At 35.9% G+C, this 17,298-nt stretch overlaps 1 protein-coding gene across 1 annotated transcript in view; it reads left to right on the forward strand.

The window, feature by feature from the left end:
• CNTN5 (contactin 5) overlaps positions 1-17,298 on the forward strand; it is a 1,686,091-nt gene that overhangs the window by 1,436,265 nt on the left and 232,528 nt on the right. The window lies entirely within an intron of this gene.

Below are 17,298 nucleotides of genomic sequence, written 5' to 3' on the forward strand. Positions count from 1 at the left end.
ATGTAGAACTAACATCCCCTTTCCTGTCATATTCATATCTACATTTTTCTACAGATAAGAGCCATTTTAGGTAAACCAAATACAAGGACAAAGACTTGTAAATATGTGTCAAGAAAATTATTATAGACCCTGGCAGAGAACAGAAAAAGGGAAACAACATGAAATGAAAAGGTAAAAAAAGAAATAAGGATGTGAGGGAAGTGGGAGCCACTGAAAAAAATCTTTAAAGAGATATCTGACAAGAGTTGAGTCAGGAAGACTCTTGGACCCAAGCCCTGGGGGAAAAACCAGCTACTGCTACTGCTAAGTCACTTCAGTCATGTCCGACTCTGTGTGACCCCATAGATAGCAGCCCACTAGGCTCCCCCATCCCTGGGATTTTCCAGGCAAGAACACTGGAGTGGGTTTCCATTGCCTTCTCCAATGCATGAAAGTGAAAAGTGAAAGTGAAGTCGCTCAGTCGTTCAAATACAGATTTCTGTGTCCCACTCTCAGGATTTCTGATTCTGTACGTCTCAGATGGGACCGAGGAACTTACATTTTTCACAGGTTCCTCAATGATTGTAAATGCTACTGTCCTGAGAAACCACTGAACTGAATAGCTGATTAAATGTTGCTACTGCTGAGAATGGAAGATAAGACATGATAGAGGATATACAGTGAGCAAAGCTGTGCCACCCTCCCCATTTATACAGACTTCCCTTCTAGATGTTAGAAGTGATAATAACAGTCCTTCCTTAAAAGCAGGCATAACTTCCTCCTTGACAATCCTCTGATTTTCATCATAGTTTGCCATGCTATTTGGCTTGGAAGATAAAGCTGCCCACACTAAATGAAGGGCTAGTCATATAATCGAATAGCCAGACAGATTTGTGTTAGTTGTGGCAGAAGTTTCACTCTCTGGAAGTTATTAAGGTTAAGATAAATAATCATTTTTCCAAAATATATTAACCTGGAATTCTATGTGAGTCATGGAAGGAGAAAGCTACATGAATCTTAATGGTTCATAAATAGACTTTATTAGGGCAGAGTAATGGTCACTCTCAGATCTAGGCTCTCTTCTCTTATATTTTCTCTGCAAATCTCTATGCTGTTAATTATAATCTATGCATCAGTCACTCAAAAGGGGTATCTCCAACCTAAATATCTGCTCTGAGTTCCAGACCCATATTTCCAGTCACCTGTTTAGCATCTCTACTTGGTTGGCTGTCTCACTTGAACAAACCCAAACCTGAACTCATAATCTCACTTCATTCCTTCACTGACTCTTCTTTCATTCTTGCTATATTCATAAACAAAAGCATAATATTTTCATATACTTATATCAGAAACTTAGCAGTCAACCTTTAGTGGTACACCAGAAACTAACAACATTCTAAAGCAATTTTCATCCAAATAAAAGAATAAATTAAAAAAAAAAGTCAACCTTTATATGTCTAGCCTTATTGGAAATAACGTTCCAATTTATTCTCCTTCTTATACCCCTTTAATGATTGTGGTAAGTAGGAAAATTTTCCTTCCAAAGATAAACAGTCTCTAACCCCTCAAATCTGTGGGTATGCTACATTATATAGCAAAGGGTTGCAAATGATAATGGGATTATTAGTCAGTGCACTTTAGGGAAGATATTCTTGGATTATTTTGGCCATCTGATGCAGAGTTGACTCACTTCTTAAAGATCCTGTTGCTGGGAAAGATTGAAGGAAGGAGGAGAAAGGGACAATAGAGGACGAGATGGTTGGATGGCATCACTGACTCAATGGACATGAGTTTGAGCAAACTCCAGTAGATGGTTATGGACAGGGAAGCCTGGCGTGCTGCAGTCCTTTGGGTTTCAAAGAGTCAGACAAAACAGTGACTGAACAACAAAAGGCCTACCTGTGACTCATTGGAAAAAGACCCTGATGCTGGGAAAGATTGAAGGTGGGAGGAGAAGGGGATGACAGAGGACAAGATGGTTGGATGACATCATTGACTCAATGGACATGAATTTGAGTAAACTCTGGGAGTTGGTGATGGACAGGGAAGCCAGGTGTGCTGCAGTCCATGGTTTCACAAAGAGTTGGACACGACTGAGCGACTGAATTGAACTGAGCTGAATTATCCATTATATGCCTTGATACAATTTGAATTAATATTTATGTAACCATTTGTTGAAGACATATGTTTTCCCAAGTAGACTATAAGCACTAGGAAATAGAAGGCCAGAGAATATTTCTAACTTGTTTGTTATTGTATCTTAGAAACTTGCAGAGTACCTGGGATAGAGTAGCTTCTCAGAAAATATCTGTGAATGAGCAAAAACTAAATAAATACATGTATGCAGGATACTTGGATGGATCGGTGGAATTCCAAAACATGTTGATAGGGAGTCATGCCTTTAAAATGTGACTGTGCCCCAGCTGGGTGTCCTCTTTTCTGTTCAAAGCTGAAAATTCGATAGAAATTTGCAAGATTTCTATCGAAATCTTGTTTTCAAAGTGTTTTCAATGTGGATTTGTCTTAATCCTGACCAATGGGACAGTAAGAGTCCTAGTTTATGAGAATCATGTGCCATTCTACCACCATTTTTCTATGATTCCATTTTTATATTTATGCACAGACACTCATCAGATCAAAATTCCTCTGAAGCTGAGAAAAGCTATTGCAATCACAAAGAAAACTGCAGTTGCCTAGAAGTGTTACTAAAACCCATCTTTTTCAGGCCTTCCAAAGAAAGACATAAATATATAATTCTCTGAACGTGAGTATTTTCTGAATTTCCTGGGAGCTACAGAAGTTCTTTTTGGCCCCTCCATAGGCATTTAAATTTACCAGTGGAAAAAACCATCCCCTCCACCCCACTCCTCACCCCACACACATAAAAACAAATAGTTAAAGACTGTGAAGTTGCATATCACAGAAAGTGCGAATTTTTAGTACTCAGTCATTCCTACTCTTTGCAACCCCATGAACTGTAACCTGTCAGGCTCCTCTGTCCATGGAATTTTCCAGGCAAGAATACTGGAATGGGTTGCCTTTCCTTCTCCAGGGGATCTTCCTGAGAGGGATCAAATCTGAATCTCCTTCCATCACAGGCAGTCTTTACTGTCTGAGCCACCAGAGAAGCCCAAACCATAGAATAGTATCATATTACTGAAAAAAATACCGTACTTCAGATCCTCACCCTATTCTCATAATCACATATCACACCTATAGTGTGATATGCTACAGTCCATGGGATCGCAAAAAGTCGGACACAACTGAACGACTGAACAACAACAGTGCTCAAGTATTAGGACCTCTTGGGGGTGATTAAGTCATGTACTGGAACCCTCATGAATGGGATCTGTACCCTTGTAAAAGGCTGGCTCAGCCCCTCTGCCATATGAGGATTCAAGATATCAGCAGTCTGCAGTCTTCTGGAAGATGGCTCTCACTAGAGTCTGACCATGCTGGCATCCTAATTTTGGAATTCTAACCCTCAAAACTGTGAGCAATAAATCTCTGCTGTTTATAAGCCCCTCAGTCTATGGTATTTTGTTATAGCAGCCCAAATGGACCAAGGTACCCACTTAATAAAATTATTGTGAGGATTTAATAAAAAGTGATAATGGAAAAAGCACATCTCTATGGAGCTTGCCTGGCACATATCAAAAGCACATGTGACAGGCGCTGGTAGTGATAGGGGAGTGTTAATAGCGGGAACAGTACAGTGGTAATTGTACTCAAGTTGAATAAACAGAATCAGCTGCTCTTGTCTTTTTGATGTTTTCTCTGAATTTTTAGTTTTTAAAATATATATTTTGACATTAGTAGTTTATTTTTACATAGAAATTTCATGATTGGCCCATTATGCATATTCTTAAAATAAACTTGGTAGTGAAGACATTCTAGCAATTTGCATGAATCATATATATCTTTTGAGAAACCATATAACATTATGCTTAAATTTGGCATAACTAAGCAATAAAATCCCCAAATGTTTCTATGCAGTTTTTACAACTGAAACCAAATGATGCACCGAAGATTCTGACACTGAAGAAAGAGAACCATTTTTGGCAAAGACAGTATTTTGCTTGAAATAGTCTACTTGCCTTAATAAACCTAATATTTATGAATAACTCAATTTTTACCTTAAATATGGAGCAAAACATGAATTTTGATTTATCCTTTTCAAATACAGAAGCAACTTATATATTCTTATTTTTAGAATTAATTCTCTATAGGCTATTATAGAATTTATGTACTATAAATTTTTAATCACCTTTATAAAATAATAGAGGTGTATTTTTATTCATTTTAATTATATTATAAAATCACAACATAAATGAAAGATATCTGGAGACTTCTCTAATTTTCTTAATAATGGTCATATAGATTAAAAGAAATTATACACACTGAGACATACTGGCAGTCATTAGAAATAAACTTAATGATTAATAGCAACTTACATATGAAGTTAATGGCCAGTTCAAGCCCTGTCATACTTCACACAGGCTGTCAGCATTCAGATATTTTCTGCATAAAACGTACTGTCACCAACAGATAGGAAAATAATTGCCAACATTAGAGAATTAACTGTTTCATTTAGGAGGTCCAGCTGGCTAATGGGATTCACTTTGGTTTGTTGTCAGATTCAGCCTACCATATTTAATTTTTCTTCCTTTGAAAATATTTGTTTTCATAGAGATTCTGTGCAGATAATGCCAATGAGAATGGTACAGTGAAAAGTTGAAAACTCTGCACTGCTTGTTTAACAACACAGCTACAAAGAAAATATCATCATACTTTTACATAGAGAATGTGTTTTTAAGGGCTTATTGGTCCCAGGATGGATAATTTGGCCATGATACAATTCACAAGACACGTTTAAAGTTGTAAATGTGGTCACAGCGCCTCTCCTCCCTTCACTCCCTCAGTACATGTTTATTGAGCTCCTCTTTGTTCTCAGCAACAAGGAATGTTTTCCCTTTACCTTGTAATCCGGGAGGAGAGAGACGATCTGGCCCTGGTAGTGAGGGAATTCCATTGGGACGGCATGGAATCAGCTATTTGCTGGTAACTGGCGTTAAAAATTGAACACTGCAAGTTTGTGTCTAGCTTCAAAGATGGTTCTCCCTCAAATTCAACTTATAATGTCATTTGATTTTGATTATTATTTAATGATACAAAGATGGATTCATAGATGAGTACCACTAATGCAAAAGTTAATCCAGAGGGTGACATGTCAGAAAATAACAAAGGATTGCCAGGATAGAAATCAGAAAAGCTAAATAGAAATGTGAGATTAAAACTGCTGAAGATATAAATAACAGATATTTTCAAACTCCCCCCCAAAAAAGGATAAAGGAAATGTACCTTTTCACAGTTGATAGGAAGAGCTCATAGCTGCTTCCAACAATTCAATTACATACAAATCTGAACTTATCAAGCATTACTTTTCCTTTTAAACTCAGCTTCTACCAAAATAAATGAAATATGAACTTGGAAGGTCAGGCTATCAACCCTCCATTATCTGTTTAGAGAATCTCTTTTTTCCTCTATACTCCCCTTAAAGGGTGGTATTCTCTCATAAAATTCAGCCTCTGCATCTCATTGGCTATTTGTCCTTGAGCAAATTAACTTTTCCAAGCCTCAGTTTCACAAAATAGAAGTGGGTGGTGAGGACTTGAATGAGGTAATGAATATAAAGTGCCTATGCCACTGCTTGGCATATGGCTAATGTCTAATAAGATATAAATTGTAGTTTTATGATTTTATTAAAGAATATCTGTTTATCAGTTGAATATACTGGAATAGAAATTCCTATAAGTCAAGGGCCATCTGTTATTCATCTTTGTAGCCTTAATATGTACTAATACTTTGAAGCTACTTATAAAATATTTGTGCAATAAAACTGCACATTCTGATTATCCATCAGCCTGAAATGTCCTTACTAATGGACTAAAGGACTAAATGTCCTTACTAAATACCTGATGGTTTGCCTGAATTAATCTTCAAGATCCAGCTAAACGATTTTTCCCCAGAAAAGCTTTCCACGGCCTCTTGACACTTGCCCAATACAAGCAGTGAGTTGCCTCTCCCACAGTTATTTCAAAAGTATTTTATTTTCTACACTATTCCAAGTATGAGGATATTGCAATTATTTATTTATGTTGCCCCTCCAACCTACTCATCTCTTTATAGTTAGTACTTATATAGTATGTGACACAGAGAGAATTCTCAATATGAACTGGCTTATTTCTTCGTTGATTTATTGTTAATGTTTATTGTAAAAATTAATTACTGTGTTTTTGTAGGGATACTAAAGCCATAAAGAAACAAAATAGTTCACGTTGTAATGACCAGTATTTATGTTCCCATGTTGAATATAAGTTCTCATGTTATGTTAGATAGAAGAGAGAATAAAGAATAATATTTAAATCTTCTGTATAAAACACATGGGCTTCTTACCAAAAAGTTGTGAGAACTAAGCTTGACCATCTTTCTAATTCTCCTCGATTGCTAATCTTTTCTATTTAACACACAGTGTATTTATTAAACTAGTAGCTGAGCTGGTAAGGAATCTGCCCACAATGCAGAATATCTGGGTTTGAATCCTGGGTTGGGAAGATGCCCTGGAGAAGGAAATGACAACCCACTCCAGTATTCTTGCCTGGAGAATCCCATGGACAGAGGACCTGGCGGGCTACAGTCCATGGGATTGCAGAGAGTCAGACACAACTGAGTGACTAAGCACAGTTCTGCACCATCCCTGCATGACAAGACAGATTCTTATTCACTGGACCACCAGAGAAGTCACACTACTGCTTTTTGACATTGTTAGTTTCACTGGACCCTTTTCTGACTAATAAATATGGCTGTCATCACACTTGCACTTGCTAATGTTATTTCATGATTTTTTAAGTTCATGAACTCAAATAATATCATCAATCTCTTATTTCCATTTGGTTTCAATCATAACTTACAGGCTAGTTTTAAATAATGGTCCCTCAACTTCTTTGTTGGATATATCTCTGCTGTTTCCTGGGTAACATCTAGTCACCTCTCTGCTTGTAAATTATTGAATACTGGTATGAGACATTATTTGTCACCTTTATCTGGAATTTCAGTGTATATTCAGGTCTATAAAAATGATATTCTTCATCTATAGATCATTCGGTATTGTCTTAACTTTAGGATAATCTTTGGTTGAATTAGGAAAATAGATGTGTCAATAAAGATGAGATTAAAACCAAGATTGTCAAAGTAAAGGTACAGAAGAACAACCATTGTGATAATATTGGCCTTAGGAATTTGAGGTACCTTGCCTTTGAATATGGTATTCAACACCTGCCATTTCAATTCTTCTATTCAATATTAATGGAAATACATTTTTTCATATATTATTCCTTATGACAGTGATATTCCCCAACTTTTATAAATATCACACATTCATCTGTATTTGCACTGAGAGCCTAACAGACATCTGGCTTATGCTGGTTCTTTTGCTTTTCTCTTCATTTACTTTGAAAAAGTAAAATGAACTTTGTTCTACTTCTATTGAGGTTTATATATTCAATTATGGAAAAAACTAATTTACAGGTGCAGTCTTCTTTTATTCTCTTATTTTTATGATTATTATTAGTCTATCTAATAATAAGTTATGTATCAGATCAGATCAGATCAGTCGCTCAGTCGTGTCCGACTCTCTGCGACCCCATGAATTGCAGCACGCCAGGCCTCCCTGTCCATCACCAACTCCCGGAGTTCACTGAGATTCATGTACATCGAGTCAGTGATGCCATCCAGCCATCTCATCCTCTGTCTTCCCCTTCTCCTCTTGCCCCCAATCCCTCCCAGCATCAGAGTCTTTTCCAATGAGTCAACTCTTCGCATGAGCTGGCCAAAGTACTGGAGTTTCAGCTTTAGCGTCATTCCTTCCAAAGAAATCCCAGGGCTGATTTCCTTCAGAATGGACTGGTTGGATCTCCTTGCAGTCCAAGGCACTCTCAAGAGTCTTCTCCAACACCACAGTTCAAAAGCATCGAGTCTTCGGCACTCAGCCTTCTTCACAGTCCAACTCTCACATCCATACATGACCACAGGGAAAAGCACAGCCTTGACTAGACAGACCTTTGTTGGCAAAGTGATGTCTCTGCTTTTGAATATGCTATCTAGGTTGGTCATAACTTTCCTTCCAAGGAGTAAGCATCTTTTAATTTCATGGCTGCAGTCACCATGCGCAGTGATTTTGGAGCCCAGAAAAATAAAGTCTGACACTGTTTCCACATTTCCCCATCTATTTCCCATGAAGTGATGGGACCGGATGCCATGATCTTCGTTTTCTGAATGTTGAGTTTTAAGCCAACTTTTTCACTCTCCACTTTCACTTTCATCAAGAGGCTTCTTAGTTCCTCTTCACTTTCTGCCATAAGGGTGGTGTCATCTGCATATCTGAGGTTATTGATATTTCTCCCGGCAATCTTGATTCCAGTTTGTGCTTCTTCTAGCCCAGTGTTTCTCATGATGTACTCTGCACATAAGTTAAATAAGCGGGGTGACAATATACAGCCTTGACGTACTCCTTTTCCTGTTTGGAACCAGTCTGTTGTTCCATGTCCAGTTCTAACTGTTGCTTCCTGACCTGCATACAAATTTCTCAAGAGGCAGATCAGGTGGTCTGGTATTCCCATCTCTTTCAGAATTTTCCACAGTTTCTTGTAATCCACACAGTCAAAGGCTTTGGCATAGTCAATAAAGCAGAAATAGATGTTTTTCTGGAACTCTCTTGCTTTTTCCATGATCCAGCGGATGTTGGCAATTTGATCTCTGGTTCTTCTGCCTTTTCTAAAACCAACTTATGTATAATATAATATAATATATATTAAGTTATGTATAATAATAACAAACTACTGCTTTTTACTGCCTGGACAGCTGCAGATATGTTTTCATCTCTTTTAAAACTTCTTCTAAACAAAGATAAGAGGATGATCACCTTTCAAACAAACAAAATATATCTCTTTTAAACCAGGAAGTATTTATGTTGACTGACACCTTTCAGTTATAAAGGGTATGTGCTTGGTTTGCTAAACCAAAAAAAAAAAAAAAAAAAATAAGAGCAATACACAAGATACCAAACAACTGGGAAAAGAAAATTTTTTTCATCTTTCCATTCTTATTCAAGTTTTATATCAAGAAGTGTCATTAGTGATATGATTCCATGTCTATACCTGCCAGAAAAAGTGAGGAAATTAAAAATGAATATATATATATGTATGTATGTATATATATATATATATGTAATATATATGTGCATGTGTGTTTGCGCTCAGTCATGTCTAACTGTGACTTCATGAACTGTAGCCCACCAACTCCTCTGTCCTTGGAGAGGGTTGCCATTTCCTACTCCAGGGAAGCATCCTGAACCAGGGATGTGTTTGAACACACATCTCTTAAACCTTATGCACTGACAGGTGGATTTTTTTTACCACTGTGCCACCTGGGAAGCCCATATAATATATACACACATATATAATATAATTAAAATGTATATCCCAGGAAAAATGGCATAAAAATATATGCCACATGAAAGATTTTGAGTGCAGAAGCTTCATATTTTACTAAAGATTTTCCCTATTGTCCATTTTGCTTTTATATACAGGCACACCTTGTTTTATTGTTCTTTAACTTAGTTATGCTTTACAGAGATTGTACTTTTTGCAAATTGAAGTTTGGTGGCAACCTTGCATTGAATAAATCTGTTAGTGTCATTTTTTCCAATAGCACTTGCTCACTTCATGTCTCTGAGTTACATTATAGGTATTCTCTTAGTATATCAAATATCTTCATTATCAGCATATCTGTTATAGTACTCTTAGGTCAGTGATCTTTGCTCTTACTATTGTAATTGTTTTAGGGCACCACTTTGCGCAAATGAGATGGCAAACTTCAGTGATAAATGTTATGTATGTTCTGACTGTACCGCTGACGTTTTGTCCCCTGTTTCTCTTTCCTTGAACTTCTCTATGCCCTGAGACACAAAGATAATGAAATGGCTTCTGAGTGTTCATGTAAAAGGAAGAATTGCCGGTTTCTCACTTTAAATCAAAAACTAGACATGATTAAGCTTAGTGAGGAAGGCACATCAAAAGCCAAGACAGGCTGAAAGCTTGGCATATTGTGCCAAACAGTGAAGTTGTAAATGCAGAGGGAAAGTTCTTCAAGGAAAGTGAACACGTGAATAATAAGAAAACGGGACAGCCTTATTGCTGATATGGAGACTAGATGATCAAATCAACCACAATATTTGCTGAAGTAAAAATCTAATCCAGAACATGACCCTAAGTGTCTTTCATTCTATGAAGACAGAGCAGTGAGGATGCTGCATAAAAAAATATTTGAAGTGTTTTGTTTGTTTGTTTGTCTGTTTTATGAGGTTTGGGCAAGGAACTTATTTCCATAATGTAAACATACAAGGAGAAGTAGAAAATGGTGATATGGAAGCTGCAATAAGATTTCCGGGAGATCTAGCTAAGATAAATAATAAAAATAGCTCAGACAACTGTGTAGATTGTCTACACTGTGTAGATTTCAGTGTAGGATGAAACAGCTTTCAGCTGGAAGAAGTTGCTGTCTAGGACCTTCATAACTAGAGAGAGGTCAATGCCTGGTTTCAAAGCTTCAAAGGACAGGCTGACTCCCTTGTTAGGGGCTAATGAAACTAGTGACTTGGTTGAAGCCAATGTTCATTTACAATTCTGAAAATCTTGGGCTAAAGAATTAGGCTAAATCTACCCTGCCTATGCTCTATAAATGGAACAACAAAGCCTGGATGACAGCACACATGTTTACAGCATATTTAACTGAAAAGTGTAAGCCCATTCTTGAAATCTCCTACTCAGAAAAATGATTCCTTTCATATTAATAATATGACTGTGCATTGACAATGCACTTGATCACCCAAAAGCTCCAATGGAGATGTACAATGAGATTTCTGTTATCTTCCTGCCTCCTAGCACTCTGCAGCCCATGGATCATGGGGAAATGTTAGCTTTCAACTCTAAACAATACACTTCATAAAGCTGTAACTAACATAGATGGATCTGAGCAAGTAATGAAAATTGAAAACCTTCTGGAAAGATTTACCATTCTAGATTCCATTAAGAGCATTTGTGATTTGTGTGATGAGGTCAAAATGTCAGCAGTAACAGGAATTTGAGAGCAGTGGATTTCAACCCTCATGGATAACTTTAAGGAGTTTAAGACTTCAGTGGAGGAAGTAACTACAGGTGTTGAAATAGCAAGAGAGTTAGTTTAGATCTCCCTCCTCCCTGCTTCATCCAGGGATCGAACCTGTGTCTCCTGTGGTTCCTGCATTGTAGGTGGATTCTTACTGCTGAGCTACTGGGGAAGCCCTAACATTTTTTTTTTTGAAACAAAGTATTGTTAAATTAAAACAATTAACTGGCAAAACCAATACAATATTGTAAAGTTAAAAAATAAAAGAAAAAAATTTGGAGAAAAAAAATAAAACAATTACATTGCTTTATTAGACACAATGTTGTTGCAAACTTAATAGACTATAGTACAGTGTAAACATGACTTTTATATGCACTGGAAAATTTTAAAAAATTCATGTGAGTCACATTATTGAACTATTCTCCTTGTGGTAGTCTGTAATATCTTCTAGGTTTGCTGGTATAAACACTGTGTCAAAACATATGAATAACAGGGAAGTTATATAAAATGAAATTAAATTTCCATTTAAATATTCAGGCTGCTATACCTGTATGGGAAACCTATATTGCGAAATTCCTAGTGTTAGCTAGTAAATTCACATATCTCAAGTGTAAATTTTGTTTCAAATCAGAAACATTAGAAATTATTCAATAACTTATTGATTCATTTAAAAAGCTTTTTTTGAACATCAGCTGTGTTTTCAGGTACTATTCTAAATACTGGTACTCTCCAGGGGAAGAAAGCAAAAAATTATATAATAAACACAGTGTTTTCAGAAATATCCAGATGATTAACTTAAAAGATAATTTTTTTTCTGGTTCAGAAGCTATCTCAATTTATCTATATAATATTTCTTAAATAAGATATTTCTGATTGCAAAAGTATATTTATATGAATGAAGTGTCCTGGAGTAGAAATCACAAAACTGAAATCTAGTCACTTAGAACTTGGTCAAATCAGTTTATCTCTATGAGCTTCAGTTCCACTGCTAATTTATAACGTATTGTTAAGTTTATGTGAAAATACAATGAGGAAACAATTAATTGACATACACTGTAAAAAGTATTTTTTACAAAATACTTTTTGCAAAAGTATAAAAGGGATGATATAAATGTAAAGAGAGCAAAGCAGTGTCTGTATTTATAGTAATTCTGCTAATAGTACAAAGGATGGATTTGAGAGTGTTGAAAAGAGAGTCAAATATTAGTTAAAAGGATATTATAAATATCTAGGTGAGAATAATGTGTCTCTAAACATTGACACTAGCAGTGAACTTAAAGAATAAAAAAACAAACGAGGAATGTTGAAGAGGTACAGATTGGATTGAGGTGCCATTACCTAAAGATAGGAAATAAATATAATATAAGGAAATATAGGAATATTTCCTTATATTATAGAAATATAATATAGGAAAATAAATATAATATAAGAGGTAAGAAAAAGAGCAGGCTAGGAAAGGATTTGATTTATGGGTGACTTTGGAATATCCATCTGTAAAAATCCTGTAGGCAATTGGTTATACATAGATCTGGCACTAAGGAAAATGAATGATGCTCATGATAAACATTTCTGAGTTGTTATTCATTCAGTCAATAAATATTTATGGAATGCTCACTATCAGATAGGTATTTTTCTTGGTGCTGGAAACTCAGCAGTGAACAAAGAAAAGTGTCTGTATCAAATAATTTATATTTTACTGGATGAATCCATACATTTTTAAAAGTGTGAAATTGATCAGATTGTGTTAAACATAATGAGGAGAAAATAAATTTGGGTAAATGAAATAAAGAGTGCCAGAAAGTAGGGATAAATATTTCTAATTCATACAGCATGATCAAAAAATTCCTGCTCATTTGATAAACAGCAAAGAAATTAGTGTGACTGGTGTTCAGTGAGTGAAGAGAAGTGTGATGGAAGATGTGGTTACATGATAGTAAGGGACCAAATACATAGGGTCTTACTGATCATTAAAGTACTTTGTTTATTTCTATTAGTGAGACTAAGAAGCCTTTGGAGAGGTTTAAGAGAGAAGCATGTTCTGGTTTATTTTCTAAATGATTGTTATGACTGTGTAAAGAATGAGCAGCTGTAGTGTGTAATGGTAGAAGCAAGGAGACAGATTAGGATGCTACTGTTTACATTTAAGCAAGCAAAAGTCTGTCTTGGACCAGAGTGTTTGGTAGTCAGAGTAGTGAGAAGTGGTATGACTCTCAAATGTTATGAAGATAGAAAAGATGGGATTTTCTAACAGATTGAACTTGTAGAATGAGAAAACAAAAGTGGTTCCAGGATGCTAACCTGAACAACTGGGGGAACTAGGAGAATGGAATTTGTCCTTACTGAATGGGAAACAGCAAGAAATCTAAGTTTGGGAGCCCAGTGAATTTAAATGAGAACACTATACAAATAATATCTAAATGCCAAAAATATATATCTAAATGCAGTTGGATATGAGATGGTAATAGAGATGAACTAGGGCTAGAAATTTGCAGTCACCAACATACAAAGTGTAGTTAAAACCACAAGACTGGATTAGCTCATTATGGAGCAAGTATTGGTGGAACAGAGTTTTTAGAAGTAGAGCACTTCAAAATTCAAAGATCTTCAAAGATCCATGAAGGGGAAACCAAAATCCCACATGCCTCCTGCCCAAAACACCAAACATAAAACAGAAACAATATTTTAACAAATTCAAAAAGGACATCAAAGAAAATCTTACAAAAAAAAAAAAAGAAAGAAAGAAAGGAAAGAGACACCTTGTGTCAATGATTCTGTAAAGTAAAATGAGGACAGAGATTTGACTATAAACTTTTAATAAGGTATAATTCAGTTGGCAGGAGAAGTCACAGTGTCAGAGACAAAAGTGTGATTGGAGCAGTTGCAAGAAAAAATGGGAGGAGGATTGTTAGGCGAAGCAAGTACAGATCTTTAATTTACAGTGGAGTTATATCCTGATAATCCCATGGTAAGTTGAAAATATCCTAAGTGAAAAAATGCATATAATACATGTGATTCGTAACCTACTGAACTTTTTAGCTTAGCCTGGCCTGGCTTAAATGTGCTCAGAACACTTGCATTTACCTACATCTGTTTGAAATCAACCAACATGAATCCTATTTTATACTAAAGTGTTGGAAATCTCATGTAATTTATTGTATACTGTACTGAAAGTGAAAAGCAGAATGATTATATGAGTATAGAATGCTTCTAAGTATAAGGTGGTTTACCCTTGGAATCATATGGTTCAGTAGGAGCTGCCACTGCCTACCATCAGAGAGTATTGTACTGTATATCACTAGTCCAGAAAAGAGAGCAAAATTCAAAATCTGATTTTTTCATACTTTGAAATTTTGGAGTTTTGAAATCAAATTCAAAATTTGATTAAAATCTACTGAAGGCATATCACTTTTGCACCATTGTAAAGCTGAAAAATTTTAAGTTGAAAAATCATGGAAACAATAGCCAGTATTTTGTAATAATCTATAAGGAAAAAGAATCTTAAAAAATACATATGTATAACTGAATCCTTCTGTTGTACTCCTAAAACTAACATAACATTGTAAATAAGCTATATTTCATTAAAGTAATAGTAATAGCAAAAACAAGAATCATAAAGTTGAAGCATCATAAGTTGAGGACCATCATTAACAGAGATTTTTGGAGTTTGGAACAGAAAGAGGGGGAAGAAACTGATGGTTACACAGAATAAAGAGAGAATTACTGAAGCAATACTCTTGGGAATGGATGATCCCACTAATCTATCATGTTGGCATATGTGAAATGGGGGTAAAAGTGCCTACTTCATAGAGTTCTTGTGAAAATTAAATATGATTATGTGTGAAAGCACTTAGCAATGAAACTGGCACTCAGTGCCAAATAAATATTAGCTCTTGTCATTGTTACCATTGAGAAAAATAAGGCTATCTGTGTCCCAATAACCAAAGAGAGGCATGTTCTGGAATGCACTGGGATGGCATTTTTAGACCTCTGGCCCATTTGCTGATGGGTTTAAGCTTCTGAAGAGTAACCCTTGTCCTGGGAGTTGTTTGTCTGACACATGGGCAGCATGTGTTTTATTTAGATAAGAACTGTGACTTGACAGGAGCCTTCTGGGAGTCATCATTGCCTAACAGGTTTCCTTAATGACCAGTCAATTAAGAACTTGTATTCGCAAAGTGCCTTGCAATCACTGTTTATCTTTCAATTCTCTCAGCCGTTGCTATCATCTTACTGATGAAAGAGAGATTACAGGAAGGCTTATTGATGCACTTTAGCCTACATGGTCTGTAATATCAGGCACCCTTGGGATTTGTGTCCAAGAATCCTGCCATTCTGAGCAGACAGGGTTAGGCTCTCTCAATAAACATGCTCAAGCGACAGGGATGGAAGATAGCATGATCACAAACCACAAGAGCCCTTAAGAGCTTTTGGTCTGTGAAACAGTTCTGTGATTGTCCCCTGACAACTCTATTCATAGCTTTTCTCTAATAATGATGATTTGCTCATTAAATTATTGGCCAGTATCAGACATCATGGAGTAAAAGAGTTTAATAGAGTTCAGCACAAGCATGATGAGATTTAATCTTTAAGTAAAGAGGAAGAAATGTCTTTTACCTTCTCTATAAACATAGTAAATACAGTGGTACAGATAGAAACATACACATTTTCAAGCCCATAAAAGAAACTTTTGGTTCCTTATAAGAGAAATAATGAATAATAATATTGAAAGATTTAGAATTTGGAACTTGGTTAGGAGAGATTCCATTACAATTTTTCTCATATAAATAACTTTCATTACATACTGGAAGAAAATAGATCAAAATGTAGACAGTGATTATATCTGCATGGGGAATTATATAAGATCTTTATTTTTCTTCTATGTATGTTTGATTTCCATATATACTATACTGAATATACATCACTGCTAAATTTTCTAAGAAGTAATACACACACAACCTTTAAATATGATTCATATTTTATCTATTATTTTTATTATAAGGAGGGAAGAAACTATCATTATGGAAATACTGCTTCTCTTGGGAAACATCCCCTCATTGTTTGAAGTTTTGATCTCTGCTGTTGTATCTTAGCTTTGTAATGACAAAATAAGGTTTATGTCACTCTATTACATAAATAAGGGCTCAGTGGTAAAGAATCTGCCTTCAGTGCAGGAGACACAGAAGACATGGGTTTGATCCCTGGGTCGGGAAGATCCCCTGGAGGAGGGCATGGCAACCCACTCCTGTATTCTTGCCTGGAGAATCCCATGGACAAAGGAGCCTGGTGGGCTACAGTCCAAGGGGTTGCAAAGAGTCAGACAGGACTGAAGCAGTTGAGCAACAGCTGCATTACATAAATAAGTGTGTCACAGAATATGGAATTACTACATCAGTAGATCATATTCAATGTTGAAAATATCATGATATACTTAGAAAGACTCTCTGGCCATTTTATGTACAAGATAAATTCATTTTTCCATAATATATTTTAAAATTAAGGCTAATATGAAGGTATATAAATGATTAGGCAATTTGATTTTTAAATGTTATAAGCAGTATACGAAAATACATTAATAGAAATTTATTAAATGTTAGCACTATACAACATTCTGTACTATACAATGTGAAAAATAAAATATAAGCTACAGCCTCCATCCTCACCATTTCCTATAATTTAGATGTTCCTCAACTTTTCCTGGGCTATTTCAACGAAATGATCACCCTAATAGAACATTACTATATTTGAAATGTAAACATCATCATATCTTTAAAACTCTCCTCAACTCTCCCTCCCTACAGAATAAAGTCAAAACTCTTTAGCATGAAAAACAACAGCCTCTCTTTTCATCTGCCTCTTTTGCCAGGCCCTCTCAAAATTAGTTCTGGAGTAAGGCAGGGCTGCTGAAGATCCTAGTCCATATTTCCTAATTGTCGAAAATCTGAAGGGAAGAAGTTAAGGTATGTGTTCAGATCAGATCAGATCAGTGGCTCAGTCATATCCAACTCTTTGAGACACCATGAATCGCAGCACGCCAGGCCTCCCTGTCAATCACCAACTCCTGGAGTTCACTCAGACTCATGTCCATCAAGTCAGTGA

Source organism: Bubalus bubalis, chromosome 16, assembly GCF_019923935.1.
Source record: "Bubalus bubalis isolate 160015118507 breed Murrah chromosome 16, NDDB_SH_1, whole genome shotgun sequence".
Taxonomy (NCBI): domain Eukaryota; kingdom Metazoa; phylum Chordata; class Mammalia; order Artiodactyla; family Bovidae; genus Bubalus; species Bubalus bubalis.